This window comes from Alexandromys fortis, unplaced genomic scaffold, assembly GCF_014885135.2.
Source record: "Alexandromys fortis isolate MF-2015 unplaced genomic scaffold, M_Fortis_MF-2015_v1.1 scaffold_281, whole genome shotgun sequence".
NCBI lineage: Eukaryota > Metazoa > Chordata > Mammalia > Rodentia > Cricetidae > Alexandromys > Alexandromys fortis.
The window spans coordinates 247393-250956 of record NW_026068161.1 but is presented as its reverse complement, the minus strand read 5'-3'; positions in this window follow the sequence as shown (position 1 = coordinate 250956).

The window sequence follows — 3564 nt, the reverse complement described above, 5'->3', positions numbered from 1 at the left end:
CACTTGGAATATATTCAGTTGGTGGTCTGTCCCAGGAGAAATGTCAGCTGAAAAAGCAAAATGGCCAAATATTTAATTTGACTTATCTAGAATAATCTGTTCGTTACAAGCAACAACTTGTGTTGAAAGACTGCACTGTCTTAAGGTAGTTTTAAACCTAGGCAAGGTACTTGGAGTCCATATACACAACAAATTCCTCTGCCTTCTTAGAGCGCTGTCATTCCAACGGGCGCTCAGTCGCAGGTCCAGGGTGTAGGATAGGCTGCAGTGTTAGAGTGAGGAGTCCAGGTAGGCCTCTTAGAAGGTGGGCATCCAAGTGTGGAGAAGGGTAAAGATAGCACAGCTGGAACTGTCCAGGTAACAGACGGAGCAGCTGGTAAGATTCATACTGTGTGATTTATTTGACATGGCTGCCCACTGCAGTCACACATCCGGTGAACCTTAAAGCAGACTGGCCTGGGCTCTGCAGAGTGTCCTTGTGCTTCCTGCTTCTTCCTGAGTAATAACTGAATGAATGGAGGAGCTATAAAGCTTGTGGGTCTGCTGCCACCATCGTGGGAGATTATGAATGCCGCAGAAAGGTGTTCTTACTGTGTAAGTGAGAGCAATCTCTGCTCTCCACCGTAACTGAATTTAAGAATGTGTCTGCTAGAAAGACTTGATACTTGAAGGTAAAATATACCAGGATTTGAAACCTCACTGTGCCTTTTAGCATTAGTGTGGTCTTGGGTCTTGGTTTTCTCAAAATTATATGACATAAAGAATAGTGAAGTTTCTAAAACTAGGTATTCAATAAATGATAGCTTTTACAAAAATGTTTAAAACAAGGGACTCATTTTTGAAATACGCTATTTTCAGGATGCTGATAATGGTGGGGTGTTAGGAGTTAGGAGAGACTAAAGGTATCGACGAGGAATCCCTCCAAGTCTATTGTCTGCAGTGTGAGTTGCTTGTGTGAGCAGTAAATGTAGCTACTTACCTTTTAGATTTCAGCTGAGGGTAAATTCCTCAAGGGAAATTGTGCGGATCCACGCCCTGTGTCACCCTCGGTCAGACTTTCTGGCTGAGTGCTCGTTAAGCCCCCAGGAAACAAGTGACATAAATAATTGGCTGTACTTAAAGCATTTAGTTTTAAGATCAAAGTCTTCCTACCAGTTTGACTAGTAATGCAAAATGTATGGGAGGTATTCCAAGCTCTCAGAATTCTCAAGGTTGGCCCTTTAGTAGATATCTGTGGTAAAATCCTAGCATCCCAGCAAAGGCAATTTGACTGTCCACACTGTAGAAATTACATAAAGGGATCGGCTGGTGGTGTCTTCTCGAAATGTGGCTCTTGAAATGAGTTTATTTTGTTTGGGGGGTTATATTAAAGCTCTTGATAGAAATATCAGACTTGACCTAGGTTTTAAGCCTATCTCTGTCAATCACTGATTGGGCCCTGGGTGAACATCGTCTCTCCAAGTCTTTTTCTTCAATAAATTTCTGGAGCAAGACATACTTGGTGGGGTTTTTGACGCCCATAGGTGTAACTGCTACCATACACTAGGAAGTAATAGTTACGTTCTGCTCATCTTTCTCTTGTTCTTTCAGTTTACGGTGTCAAAAGTAAATGGTGTTAAAGTCCTGTGTGAATAATTTATTAAAATTGGTCTTCTCTAAAAACTGGAGTTGATGCTCATTTAGTTTATGAAGCAGTTCCTGGACACGGTGGCCCCCAGGGGCTTTAGTGAGACCCACTTGGTTCCACACAACATCCTACAGTTGACTCAGGCCTGCTGTGTGTCACGTAGTCCCTTCCAGGGGCATTTGTGCTGTCACAGATGGGAGCATTTCGTCCCCTTAGGACAGTGTTTCTCTGTCCCTTCCTCCGTTGGTGGACTGTTAGGTTGCTTGCTAATCCTTGCTATTGTGAATTGAAACATTTCCGCCCCCTCCCCCTCCCCCCTTTTTTTCTGCTGTCATGAGTACATAAAGCGGTGGGTGTTACTGTGGAACTTGGCCTTGAGCACACAGTAGCTGACAGTTTCAATTACGTGTGTATACATTCTCGTGTGTATGTGCATACATGTGTGTTTATTTAGGGCATGCCACAGCATGAATAGGGAGGTTAGAAGGCAACTTTTTTTTTTTTTTTATGTGCATTGGTGTTTTGCTTGCACACACGTCTGTGTGAGGGTCTTGATTCCCCTGGACCTGGATACAGACTGTTGTGAGCTGCCATGTTGGTGCTGGGAACTGAACCTGGGTCCTCTGGAAGAGAGAAGTCAGTGTTCTTAACCTCTGATCCATCTCTCCAGACCTGAAAATAATGATCTTAAAGTCCATAGTCAATACAACAGGAAGCCACTTTTATAGTGAGGATTCAGGGAAGGGGTTACTATAGACATTTTTAAAATAATCAGGCAGTTTTCAACAAAAACTGATTGGCAAGTTTCTATACTATAATTCTCAACATGGCCTTTCTCTCATAACCGAATATACCACCAGAGGAAGAGACGGCTCCCTGCACGGTGTTGCAAGAAGACAGTTTACATTCCACGATACCCACGTGTCACTGTTGTCCCCCTGTCATTCTTTCCTGTGGAGACGCTGTTCTCCAGGACACAGTTACAGCACGGCTGTGGGGTGCGGTGCCACATCTTTGCCCTTTTTACCTCACCATGTGACTCAGAGCTGCTTGATATTCACAGTCAGGACCAGTGAACGGTGCAAAACCAGTTGTCTTCCCTGACAGTAGTCTGTAGAGCAAGGGGAAGAGAGGCTGTCTTCTGGAAGATGCAAATCTGGAATTTAAAAAAAGCTAGAGCCATATTTCTCAGGACACAAAGACATCCTGCTTACAGAAGGAAACAAATGGGCTGGGCCTTAAAAAAAAAAAAAGGCCATGTTGAATGACCCATGGGAGATACTTACTGACAACCATGCCAATTAAGCTGATTAAATTTTTGAGTCCATTTATTAATAGACAGGCCAAGAACAGGCTCACGCCTCTGGAAAGTGTCTTAATATTCAAGCTTAGGGATACAGCCTTTTAAAAGACAAATTCATGATTCCATCAGTATTGCTGGAGTGGGGGGTGGCTAGGCTACATTATGAATACGTAAAGCTCGGTATTTTCCAGACACCACGTAATATGTTAGGACCATCAAGGTCATAGACAGTACCAGAAGCATCGCTAAGGAGAATGTAGCTGTTAGGAGTGGGAGTGGGGTGGAATACTGAGAAGGCAGGCACAAATTTAGGACAGGATGGCATTACCTTAGTCATTTCCTTGTGTATGATTAATATTGATTACCAACTTGGCAGGGTACAGAATCACCTAGAAAAGCCTCTGGGCGCATACATGAGAAAGTGTTTTTAGGTTAGGTCAATTCAAGTGGGATGCTCTATCGTCATTGCAGAAGGAAATGTTCCAAATGCTGGTGTTTTAGACTGAATAAGAATGAAAAAGTGCTGGGCAGTGGTGGTGCACACCTTTAATCCCAGCACTCAGGAGGCAGAGGCAGGCAGATCTCTGTGAGTTCGAGGCCAGGCTGGTCTACAAGAGCTAGTTCCAGGACAGGC